At 43.5% G+C, this 12,318-nt stretch overlaps 1 long non-coding RNA gene across 1 annotated transcript; it reads left to right on the top strand.

The window, feature by feature from the left end:
- The first annotated feature begins 411 nt into the window (after positions 1-411).
- On the top strand, positions 412-11,890 carry LOC115493735 (uncharacterized). Its single transcript, XR_003958651.4, has 3 exons — positions 412-2,124; positions 3,447-4,270; positions 9,179-11,890. It is a non-coding gene; the product is annotated as an uncharacterized lncRNA (long non-coding RNA).
- The last annotated feature ends 428 nt before the right edge of the window (positions 11,891-12,318 follow it).

Genomic DNA, 12,318 nt, shown 5'->3' with positions numbered 1-12,318 from the left:
ATTAGAGTTAATAGTTTAATGTTCTCAACAAGATGGAAAAAAAAAAAAAAAAAAAAAAAAGAAGCCATGCAGGCATTTTGAACCTCCTCGCTGCTGGGCTGTTCATTTCCTTCTTAAGGCAGTTTCAGGAGAGATGGTTGTTAGGGAGAGGGAGTAGGATCCCATTTTGTATGCAGATTTCAGTCCTGAATTGAATGTCTTACGGTCTCATGATGCCAGGGCAACAGCAGCAGTATCTGGCCAGTCCTTTTGCAGTGATCATCAGATGACCTTGAGATTTACCCAACCAGGGCAGTACAGTTTCTATAAATATTACATTTTCCAGGATCGTGTTTTCAGGCTGTACCAGAGACAATCCCAGTGAAGAATTAATTCAGTTGGGCATGCCCTCCATTCCTTCTTATCCCTTCCCTCTCCCCCAGCACTGGCCCTCCCTTACTCTGGGTTGTAAAAAAAACCTCCAAGATTTCTGTTTTAGCACTGACCTTCTGAGCTATCTAATGATGAAGATAGGAAGAGGCTGCTACCAGACAGTGGAAAAAAGCCCCTTTTGCTAGCAGGGAAATGTGTGAGTAATATACACACTGTTGGACAGTGGCCAAATCACTGTAGTAACGGCTGTTAGTTCTCTCATGAAGAAAATGATCAAATGAGAAAGAGGAGCTGCAGCCGGCTGTCAGAAATGCTGAGTCGCAGCGGGAGAGTGCCGCATCCCATGGAAATTTACCCAGGAGCTGGCGACCTTCACACGCCGGGGACGAGGACCTAGGGCTTGTAGGGAAATCCTGCCCTCGCTCACACAGTGCTGTGCTGCCTCCACGTCACCACCCAGGCACAGCACAGCCTGGAAAAGCAGACCAGGAGATCAGCTCCAAGGCAGAATGGGCTGCCAGGACAGGCTCCATGGCATGAAACAGGGCACTGCTCTCCATAGTGTGCAAGGATGTCTGGCCCCACAGCACTGCCTAGTCCTCGGGGATTACTTGCCTCAGGTAAATAATTGCTGCTCATTTGGCTCCTCCCCCGCTGCTTTGGACGCATGGATTTGAAGTGAGACAGCTGGGTCCAGCTGACCCGTACCTGGCGCTGCCACAACAGGAGACAGCAGGCAGAAGTGACTCCACCACTCCCTGCTTTTAGGGCCGTGCCTTGGGTCGAGGTAGAGCTTCCCCACTGCATGCACCGTAGCAATTTGCACATGATTTCAGGCCCATATTGGAAGCAGAATGCAGGAATACATTGGCTTCACCCTTGTCAGAGGATCTTAGGTTTGGGATACCACCAGAACATCTCATCCTCTCTCCCACATGCTGGGGCATAATCAATGGCTTTCCTGCAAGTTCTCAGCCTCTCCCTGCAAGACAATGAGAAGTGGGGGACGATGTGCAGTAATGCCAGAGGACAAAGGATATAAGACAGTAAGTAAGAGTTGTAGCTGAAAACAGAGGATAACTACTTGCATTGAGCTCAAAGATGTAAAAAGGAGGAGAAAGAAGTAGCTGGTGCTGCAATGATGGGGATGCTGGCTAGATGGTGCTAGCACATGCTCCTGTGCTTTTATCATGAACATTATTGCTGCTTTTCCTTTAGACAGAGGTTTCATTTCCATTGCAAGAGCTGGAGAAGTTACTGTCTGCTGGTGGTATTGCTAACAGAGAACTGGTAGTCCCCAATGGAGTTCTTGTTCATGTCAAAGATGAAGGTCTCTTGGAATATGAGAAAGATAAAGCTTTCTTTGCAGCACTGGGGAATTATAAGCAGCTGTCTCAACCCAATAGTCCTGTGTTGGCTAAACATGACACAAAATATAATATCTGCCTGATGTCATCCCTGAACTCACCCCTTCTCGTGCTATGCTGCAGAAACTCATTCTTAATCCTCTGGACTATACTGGATTAAGCTCTCCTGGCTGTGCTGACAGAGCCGGCTCCAGTCACCAAGGCAACAGCAGGCTCCTCAGCTCCTGCAAGACGTGTGTCCACGTGGTGAGGTGAAGATCCTGGCTCCAGCACACCCAGTCCTGCAAGCCACACACTTTTCATCTGTATGTTGTGCATTGTATTTGGTGCTGCATTCTGCTTGTGGCAGAGCATCTGTACGGCTCTTCAGAAGATGCAGGACCAGGTAGGAGAGATCCTGTGCCTGCTGGGCTGAAAAGCAGTGGGCTTCTGGGACACCTGCTGGTGGACTGGTACTTGGCACACAAGGTCCTGAGAAGTTCAGGCCTACACAAGGACTATTTCCAAACTCCAGAGTTTGGATTAAATGTCTCCTACTTCTCTCAGTGAATATTGGTGATGAACAACGAAGACTGAGGATAAATCAGATCTTGAATATATGTTCAGACCTAAAACAGCCTATATATTATGGCTTACGCAGAGCCCAGCCACCACTAGAGGGAACAGAAGCTCACAGTGAATGACAAAATTACAGGATTGCTCTCTAAAATTAATGCAGTCAATGGAAAAATACTAGCAGACCTTCTCCATTATAACTGGAAATGAAATGTAGACATCTCCTGACCTGGTAAGAGGAGGAAGTGACAACTGCAGATGGAGAACAAGTAGGGGTTTTGTATCTTTGTCTGTCCTCCAAGCCTCATCTCCAACTCCTGCAGGCAGAGGATTAAAAGTGGACACTTTACATCCAAGTCTTCTTGAAGCTGTTGATAGAAAATTAAGCAAAGCTACAGGTTAGGATAGTATATATTTTGTGGAAAAGAGGATATCACCTCTGTTGTGTGCATCAAAAAGAGCTTACAAACATCACAAACCCTCTCTTTGCAATGGCATATGTTGCACATGGAAGCAGAACCAGCTGGGTTAGCTGTCCTGGGCTCACTCCTGGGTGCTCTGTGAACACATAGCTCTGCTCTGTGCTGCACTGGCCGGCCTTGCCACGCACAACAGTGGAAAAAGATCAGTTCCAATATTATTAGATAGAAAGCGGAAGTCAAATTTTTTCCAAGAGGTTAGAAATAGCCTCAACTTCAGCAGCCAGTTATCCAGAACTGAGAGAAATGGGAACTAGCAATTGAGGCTAAGCAGGACACATCCCTGCAAGTCCTTGCCTGTCCTCAGGGTTAGTAAGGAAAGGGTTTCACCAATCCCTGGCTGCTCCTTCAGAGCTGTTCATGCTGCCATAGGTATCCTTTGGTACATGCTGGGACAAGAGCAGGGTGCCTTGCTGGGTACCCTGATTCCAGGCACTTCACAGCAGCTCTCCTGCTGGCTGATGGTGCAGAGCAGCCAGGAGCCAAAATGGATACAGGGCAGAGTAGTCCTCACATAGTAATTCTCCCTAAAGTTAAAGGTCAGCTGAATACTAATGTAGGAAGGAATTGCACTCTTACTGTCTCTTGTGTCAGTCATTTCAGTTTATGTTTGAGTCTTCCCTGTCCTAGCTCATGCATTTATATGCCTTCATCCTCTGTTTTACTATGTCAGGTGCACCGACTTCCAAAGACTTGCTCCTGATTCACACTGCTACAATCACAAGGAGAAGGACTCCACATTATTGTTCCAAGGAATGAATCCTGAAGGTCTCTTGATCTGTGAAGCAACTACAGGGAAATTTGTAGTAGAAACAGTCCCATTACTGCCTTTTGTCCACATGACTTATTTTGATCCTGCTAATGTGACTAGCAGTATTTCCTAAGAAATACACTTTTTGTTCCTGCCTCCTTCTTATGCACAAGTTTTCCTCTAATTCCTGTTGATGCTACCCTGCCTGGTACAGAATGAACCATTTCCCCTCATTCCCACAAGCAAATCCCATGCAGCCCTGTGCAGCAGGTATCAAGAACCACCTGGTCGCACTGAAGTGAGAGACTCAGTCCAGAGGCCCTCAGCTGAGCAGCAGCCATAGCACAGCTCCAAAGGTAGCTCATCTATGTGGTTCTTTTCCAGCCTCTCTTTTCCCCTGGAAGAAGAGGAAAACTTTGGTATAAGTATGGCTACAGTCACCATGGCTGCCTGGCACAGAAATCAATGGAAGGGCATGAAATATAGTCCAATCCCTGTCATGACACTTCTCAGGTGGGAAGTTGCCAGTAAGAAGTGCTTCTGTCCTACAGCTCTCTTCCCTCTGATGTTACAAAACCAAAGTGGCTGTGGACTGCAATGTGACGGTCAGTGAACCTCAACAAGCCATGAGATGGTTCAAAGAGTGGAGACTGGTGATTAAGCATTAACAAACATTAGCCAAAAGTACAGCAAAAGAGGATATCAGACATTAGCAAAACAGGATTCTGCTGCAACGCTCCAGTGAGGTACAGAATATGTCACACATTTCATGGCAAACCGTTCTCCCTTCCTATTCTTGGTAAATCCTGTCCCCTCTCCAAAGGATTTCTCTTTGCAAAGAAACAATAGGGGTGAGGTTTACACAAGGGAAATTCTTAAGCATGAAATGCAGAATACAAAACACAACATCAGTCTGAAAAGTCCAGTAATCCATTATCATAAGCTTATATGAGCCACATTTTCCATGTTTCTAAAACACAACCAAAGTAGCTAAAACATCTCTTATGTGGCAGGAATCCAGAGAAAGAGGCAAGCCAAATCAAGACTGGGCAGTCCTCCAGCAGAATGGGTTTGCTTCAAAAGCTGAAGTAAACTTAAAACTTTAAGGGGGAACAAGAGGCCAGGTCTAGATGTTATTTTGTCAACCATACATTGATTTCTAAGCTGATGAGAAGTTCCTGTCATTAGATTAATACTCCACCATTAGGCTATAGTTTCCTACATAGGAATGATGCCATTTAAGCAACAGGAACAAGTTTCATCATTCCATCAAACAGCATGGTTGACACTTGCTATTTCCAGTATACTCTCTGCTCCACACACAGGGTAAATTTCCCCCCATGAGAGTAACTACTATTTACTTAGCAGGAGCCTAAGGGAGAAAGAAGAGAGGATTGTTTCTACAAATGAAGAATGCTTGGGAAATTTCTAAGACAGAATGTTACTAGCATCTGGCAAGAAGTGGTACAGACACTGTAACAGTCTCTACTCTTGTGGAAAATAGCTCAGTAGGGAGTTCATTTCTTGTCCCACCTGAAAACTGTAATTTCCACCAGTACTAGACCATCTTATATGTGGTTGCTGATCCACTTGGAATTTGCTAAATCCCTTGAGACACTCCCAGCCATTTTGTTACTCCAGTCACTGATGGGTAGAGCTAGTTGGAAGATGCTGTAAAGGCAGATCAGCTAGTAGCCATCTTATCAGTATGGGGTTACTCTTTCTTATTAGTGTTTTGCCATGCCTTGTTCATACAGATAACTGGTGGCAGATGTAAAACAAGTGAGAAGAAAAGAGGTCTTAAAAATATAGATTTTTTTTTTCCTCTGAGCACACTTAGACAAAAGACAGGGTTTCAGAGATCTTGTAGTGCTTTTAGGAGAGAGACAGGGAGAGAGACAAGTCATTTTAGGGAAGCTTTGTAAAGCTAAGTAATCCCAGCTTTAGTGATCTGCAGTGTGTATGCTGCATTGAGCAGGATAAAGGGGAAATGGGCTACAAGCCTGCTTGTATCAAGCAAGTGCAGATAGAAGAGCTAGTCACAACCCAAAACCATTGTTGTGACATTTAACCTTGCTCTGCTGATAGCCTCAGTGAAGGCAGAAAGAACTGATTCAGTCTGGAGACTGAACTCCTACCTCTATCCAGGAGTGAATGTAAAGGGAGTAGGAGCACTAAGAAAGAGGGGAGAAGTGTAAAGAAAAAAAAAAAATGTTCTTCTCTTGCTGAAATTGGTAGACTGCTCCCCTGGTGCCTCCCCTCCTCCTTAGCAGCTGCTCCTTGTTTCAATGTATTAAAAACATGATAATAAATCTATCCAGAAAAGACATTTTCACAGTGTCGAAAATACAAAGAGTGTTCACATCAACAAAAATCAGAATTTAGAATTGGCTATTCTTACTTCACAGATTACATTGCCCAAAAGTTTTTAAAATAAACCTGTGTAGAATTTATGTTGGTTTTTTGGGAAAGTAAAGAGGAAAAATTACTAACCCTAAAACCTTGCTCAGATCCTAAACATGTCCCTTTAGCCAGCTGTTGTATACACAGATGATTGTCCTTTTTTTGGGGTGCACTGCAGGGCAAACACTGAAGATTTTATCCAGGAATTATCTGGGGACTTTTTCAATGCAAGAATACTGAAGGAAAATTTGTATTAGGAATCTTGTTTGAAATAGAGACTGAGAAATGATGGGCTGTATCCCTACATACTACTGCACATAATCATACAAAAGATACTGAGTCCAGAAAGTCCCATGGAAAACTGTTCTGAGTCTGTACACACTGCATGCTCCACAACATTTCAGAATGGCCTGTTTATACAGCAAAATACTAATGGCCCATAACAGCACTATAATGGGCCACAGAAAAAAATAACAGGAGAAAGGAAAATTCCTGGGAGTGTCCAAGGTCCCTGAAATAGCTGGGAGTTTGCTATGGAAATTCCTAGCTGTTAGCATCTGAAAGAGGTGAAGCAGGACTGTGAAGGAGTAAGTCCTCTCCTTACTCCCTACATGGAGTATGAAGTGCTTGGGTATCAGATCCAGATTAAGAGATATGGAAAACAAATCCCACTTTTAGGGACAAGACCTTCTGAAAGAGAGGGCATGACATTGTCAAAATGGTAGCAGAAAAGGAAGACAGGAGGGAGAGGAGGTACAGAGAATAGGAATGGCTAAAAACAGGGAAAGTAATGGTGGCAAACTGCTGGGGTTTTTAAAAATGCCAGTTTTGTTATAAACTCAGTCCACGACCTTGATGACAGGTAAACTTTCCATGCTTTTCCTCAGATTCCCATGTCTGTAAAATATATACAGTATTTCTGTACCTCAAGATTCTTACTTGGAAAGTGCCAGAAAGCTATTAAATATACAGTGTAAAAAAGTATCAACTAGGCATAAAAGGAAAAAGCCAACTCAAAAAAGAATCACTGGTATCTGTGGAAAAATATCATTTTGGGTGCCATAAAGAGCTATGCCATTTATATTCTTAAAAGGGGGCATGGCTGAGAAAAGCAGCACTCTCTTCTTATTACCACTGAGGTCCCAGTAGACCTTCCTACTGAAAAAACACACTGTAAGCAAATAAATGCTGATGTGACTGTGATAGTGATTGATGAAGGAAGATCAGGATCTCATTGTGTTCAGCACTGTGAACACCTAATAATCCTTACTTGAGAGCCTCATATTCAGACTGCAAGCAAAAGAAGTAAAGGATAGAGTAAGCTGGTAAGAGATGTATATGCAGCAATGAAATTGCTTTTTCTGATTGGGTTTATCTTGGTGAAAAGATAAGTGATCCCATCATCCTGGCCTCATGTTTATAGGAATATGGATCTGTGTATTGTGCATGAAAGCAGCCAGCAGTTCTCTGGTGTGGAGGGCAGAGGCTGTAACAGGGAATTCACTGATCAGTGACTATATGCAAATAATTACCCCTGCAGTGGATGACACCCAAGAAGGAATTTTGGCAACATCCTCTCCAGGATTTTGCTGTTCCTCGGGGAATCTTCTGGCCAAGTGAAGGGCACTTACAGGGTACATTATTTCATTATTGCTGCAGCTTGGGCACTCTTTTGCCTGCAGCACTGCAGGGATCCTTCCATGCAGCTTGGATTTTGCCAGTCAGCTCACTAGATTACTGGAGCGAAGCAATGAAGACAATGCAGCAAAAATGCTGATTGTACTACAGTCTGGGAGAAATTCTTTTTGTATTCAACTCATGGCAAAGCCTCTTACAACATCATAAGTCCTCTGTAGCAGCGAGAGAGGGACAAGGGAGAGAAGCCTGCTGTCTCTGCTTTTCCTGCACAGTCTATTCTCAGCACTGTGCGTCACGCTCACCTTCATCACTCTCCATCACTTCTGCACAGTTCAGGAAGATTCTGACATCTGGGTCTGCAAGTGTTATGAGTAGCAAAGGCCTTTTCCACCAGAGTCCAAAGATCACAGTCCAAAAGCCAGAGAGAGAGAGTTTCTTGCTGTCAAACCACGTTTTTGCTCTGAGTAAACTTGACAGAATAAATAGAGAGCCCCCATAGTGCCAATATTAAAAACACTTTTCAGAGTACAAGAGCACTTTAAATGAGGAAAAAATGACACAGGGCTCTTGGAAGAAATAAAAACAAATGTAAATGTCAAATTCAGTTAATGTCAGGAAATTGTATATTGAGAGAGATGGGTTCATAGCAGTTAATATATCCACTTGCTAAGAAACAGCTTTTTGTTTTCTGCTGAATAGTCGGTAGGTTTTTTTTCCCCACCTTCTCCCACAATAACACAAAACTGTGAGTTCACTTGTGAAAAGATAGAGAGCAAGAAGCAACCAACAATAGTTAATAGCTGGGTATTTGTTTGGGGCTGCAATACATCAAATGTCAAATCCACAATGAGACAGTAACTTAACAACTGAGTTTACAGCATTAGGCCAGAAATACCAAAAATGAACAGAAGGCCAAACAAGAATATGAAGAGACAAAGTAATTTGTTTAAGGATTCAGCGCAGTAGAGTGGCAGAGCTATCTTGAGCTATGACTAAACCCAGTGTGTCAAGATTTATTAACCCAGGATTCCAGGATTTACTAAACCAGCAACTCCTGCTGAACTGTTGATATTCTGAAGATTAGATTTAAATACATGATAATATTGTTGGAAGAACAAAATAAAAAGGGTTTTAGGCAATTCACACAGTTCTTTTACCGAGTGCAAGGTTGCCATCTGGAGAGCTGCAGTACTACTGGGCTAGGGATACTGATAATTTCAAAGGCAATTAGTCTAACCCATTCCTGACATGAAAGAACACTGGCGCACTCCTTTTAATTGCTGGGGTTTGGATTAATCATAAAAATAATGAGGTGAGAGCTGGGAAATGTGTCTGATATAGGCTGGGAAACACTCTTACTTTCATTGCATGTGTGGCATGCAGCTGTATCCATGTTACTAAGCATTCTAATGGCACAGAGACAGGACATGCCTCCTGAAGTGAAAAATATACTATTTTCAATGTCATGCTTTGAAAGGTATAGTGATAAAGAGAGCTACAGAGCAATGAGTGCTCAAGTAGAAGAGTAACAGCAGCTTTGATTCTGTTACCAAGTTCCTCTGGTCACAAAGATATTACATTACACTTGTATAACTCATGTTTTCTGTCTGCAGGTGGAAAAATGACAACCTGTGCATTCTCCATCCCTGGAGATACTCAAGACTGGATAAAGCTATGAGCAATCTGGCCATATCTTCAGTCAACCCTGATATTAACAAGAGGTTGATCCAGAAACCTCCAGAGGTGTCTTCCAACCTGAACTATGCTGTGCCCATTGCAACTTAAGGATGGTGTGGCGTTGCCTCCGTGCTTAGCAGAATAGCAACTTCTGGCCTTTATTTCATGGCCAGAGACATGTATCTCATCTCTGCTGAAGAAAACTCTTCCATTTTTCATGCTTCACCAGCAAGAGTTGCTGGGTATGGCTACAGAAGCAGCTCAATTCCATAGTGCAAGACTGATCCACAAGCATTTCCAGTTAGCTTAAATCATGAGCTCCTAAACCAATGAGTGCTGACACATTGCATTGTGAGGAGATAAAATGTGGTTGGGCATTTAAGTGATGAGCAGAAATTTCCCTTAATCTTGTCATATTCCCTTGAAGCAGTCATGAGTTACAACACAGACTAATCCCTACTGCCTGTCATTCCTCACCTTATGAATAACCCAAACATACAACTTTGCTTCCAGAGATTTTTTTAGAGTTCTGTTGATTCTTTTTTGTTCTTTCTATGTCTATCTTTCCATTTACTGGCAAGTATTTTATCTTCATTTATGCCTATAAATCACATGACACCAAGGTTATGCACTCTCAAGGCTACTCCTCCACGCAACCTTTTCTCATGATGAGCAGTAGTTGTAAACGCACTAAAGGTGAGAAGAGACAGGGGGAACATGCTGCACTAATAAAGTTGTTGGAGCCCTCAGTGCAATAAAATAAGCTAGAATGTAGCACAAAGAAAAGGATACATTATTCTGTGGATGTAGTTGGCAAACCATGGGAATTTAATGTGATAAGAAAAGCTTAATAGCTTTGTGGGCACTTTCCTGCTTCTCAGTGAGCACAGTTACTGCTGGGGTCTAGTGTGGTGTCAGGCACACCACCAAAACACAGGAGTGCTCACACAAACATGCCCTGCCATGTGGATTGGCATAAGGCTCAGTAAACTGTGCGGCGCAAAGGCAAATGTTTGAAGCTTGAGAGGCTCAGAAACTTCATGGCTCAAGCATATATAGAGTAGGTAGCAAAGTCATCTTTCAGGGGCTCTCAGTTACGCTTCCTGTGGAGATGAGCAGGAGCTGTTTTGGCCCAGCCTCCCAAAGAGGTTAAATTAATTGTAAACAATTTGGAGCAATACTGGTCTTTGTAACTGCTTGCAAGAGCAAGGGGATGGAGAAAAGTACACCATGGATCAGAACTGATCATGGCAGTGCAGAACTACTGCAAAAAAAGGGCATCACTTTATCCTTAAGGATTTGCAGGGGCAGCTTTTGTGAACATAAGGGTAAAAAAAAAAAAAAGCTGTGCCTTGACAGAATGCTGCAGAATGGGTTAAGTAAACACTTTTTTGATAATATGCAAACTCTATCAGAACTGTATCTGAGCCTGGGCCATGTCAAACCTGCCTGTCACACTCACTGACTCCTTGTTGCACACCCAGGGCCGACCCCGGGCTGTTGAACTGCAGGACTATCAGGACCTTCATTACCTGACTGTGTTCTGTTTGTTTGAACAGATTGAATGACCACAGAGCTTGGGCATCAGATATTTTCACACTTCATATCCCAATTTTTTTTGTGTGTGCAACCCCAGATATTTCCCAGTGGAAGGCAACCTTCCAGTGAGCTGTCGGTGCTGTCACCTTTGTACAGCAGCAGAGCAGGAGTTGCACCTAATTAGCTGAAGAAAGTAAAAACAAGGATGACCTCCAGCCATCCCCTGCTTAAAAGACAATGAAACAAGATCTGTAAATGCCATGTAAATAGGGACTTTGGCAACAGCAGCTGCCAATCACACTTGGAGAAAATTTGTAAGCAAAGGTGAGGAACTTGTAGCATGAGAAAGCAGATCTGACCTAGCTTTCATCCACCTGGCTGAGACACCCACAGCCAGTGGGTGGAGTGTAGGTAGGAAGAAGGGTGAAACAGCCTGGGAGCTGGGAGGACACAAGGACAACAAAGCAGGGGGAGTCAAGAGCCAGATACCACTGCAGGACCATGCTATTATCTCAGTGCAAATGCCAAGGAACTACTTCTGGAGGAGGACAATCTGTCCTGTAATGACAGAGTTAATTTTAAATTGGCAGAGAGCTTCTGGGACTTTTTCACTTCCACTGTCAAATCTCTGAGGCTGGCAGTTGCTAATTACAATAATATGAGGTGACAGTCACATGAGGATTGATGGATGACTGAGCAGGGCTGAAAATCCAGAATGAATTATAGTGGCAGGGTGCAGAAGCCCCTTCCCCAGATATTCTCCTCCTCTCTCCCCATTTCTTCACCCCACCACCTGCAGCATCTCAAAAGCAAAATCGTAAAGAAAAATCTTTCTCATGACTAGAATTCAAAATGGATGGACAGTGCTGGGAGCTGGGTTTCAGTGTCACTCCAGCTATCCAAATTCACAAAGCACGCGGCCAAAAGGGAACAAGTAAGCATCTCATTTCATTTCCCACATAACATGGGCTGCCAGACAGCACCTGACTTCAGTGACTTTACAGCAAAATCATTATGAACTCTCAAGACTTTATTTTGACACTGTTATAAATGAAAATTTGTCCAGCCAAATTAAAATGAAAAAATAAAATATTCATTTTGCAATCAAATTCTATCTAGCCAGCCACAAGGAAAGAACAGAGCCGAGCCCGGGGTTGGCCCTGGGTGTGCGACAAGGAGTCAGCCTCAGCAGAGGTTTTCCTCCATGCCCACACACCTCCATCCTGGCACAAGCTGTTTTTATAGGGAAAGTTCCGCCTGAGGCCAAGATTTCAGCAATCAGTCTTTTCTTGCATTCAGAGTCCATAGGCTAATAAGATTTCCTTTTTTGGTGATGAGGGAAAACAATTCAATGTCTGGAGTTGATGAATCCCTTGAAGTTTACAGAACGCTGCATTCACGTGTATCTGCCCGAGGATTTACATAATATCCATCTCGGGTCGTTCACACTATGATCAGCGCATCTCTCCAGACATGGCCCATCTCCTGGCCAAGCCACATCCTTTTACGTGTAAATCGGGTTTCAACATACATGCGA

The sequence above is a fragment of the Taeniopygia guttata genome, chromosome 1 (genome assembly GCF_048771995.1).
Source record: "Taeniopygia guttata chromosome 1, bTaeGut7.mat, whole genome shotgun sequence".
NCBI lineage: Eukaryota > Metazoa > Chordata > Aves > Passeriformes > Estrildidae > Taeniopygia > Taeniopygia guttata.
Note: the sequence above shows the minus strand (reverse complement) of the source record. Positions and strands in the feature narration are given on the sequence as shown.